We start from the raw sequence: 1,061 nt of genomic DNA, 5'->3' as shown, positions 1-1,061 counted from the left end.
TTCTTCTCCCAAGTGACTTGCATATCAAATTGGCACGCGCTGGAATTGACTATGTACATATTTTTCGACATCAGATTTTATTTTCGAGATGGTTACCATAATATATGCGAATCTAATTTTGTTAAGCACATGTTCGATATCAAAAAAGGTTTCTCCTAACCTCGTCAGAAACGTCTGAGCCCTCAGCTGTTATAGTCGCAAACTTTACTCTGTTGGTGCAATAACAATCACGATAGAACAAAACTTTCATACCTAGAATCAACTAGAAGATGCACGCATGCACAGAGATACCGTCAACCTTACTTCCAGCATGTCTCTGGCCTCAGCTGCGGACATATCACTTCGACTCATTATGGGGATAGCCAAATGCTGACCGAAACCTGTGCAGAATTTCAGGTAGGTCGGGGACGATGAAGTTTCAATCTAGTGATATGAAAAACACTAGTGAAAAATATATTTCACGACTACTGCATATCACCGCGAATATCGCGTTTTTTGAAGAGGATTACGCCACTTAACGTAAAACGGGTGATGCCTGATAAATTGGGTCAGAGCTGTTCGCCAGGAACAAGCTTCCCACCGTATTCAATGGTTCACGTGCGCATGCTCTCCGTACGCATATACAGAACAGAGCCTTGCTATCTATGCGCAGTATTGGGGACTCCACATACTACTCCTACCGAATTTACGCCGGCATTCTTACACATTTTCCGCTGCAAACTTCGTAGTTCGTGTTCCTGATTGATCCCACGATGAATTCAGCCTATCTTCTTCTCCTCAGTATCACACAAGTCGAAGCTGAGGTGATTCGGGCACACCCTGGTAGTAGTATGGCACAGCGCATACTTGCGGGTCCTTCCAACTTCTCCTATCCCCCGAACTGCTCGAAGAATGCCAAGCCGAAGGACAAGCCCTTCTGTGCTACTGGGGAACTCGATCTCGGACTGAAATGGGTTGTCAATATCGATACTTACTTCTTCGATGCGTTCGATCCAACCAAAACTGTTCTCTTTGGACTCAATGCTACTATTAATAAAGGTATCCCGGAGTCCCTCGAGGTT

This window comes from Perkinsus marinus (assembly GCF_000006405.1).
Source record: "Perkinsus marinus ATCC 50983 genomic scaffold scf_1104296961438, whole genome shotgun sequence".
Taxonomy (NCBI): Eukaryota; Perkinsozoa; order Perkinsida; family Perkinsidae; genus Perkinsus; species Perkinsus marinus.
The sequence above is the reverse complement of the archived record's forward strand: the minus strand, read 5'-3'. Positions refer to the sequence as shown.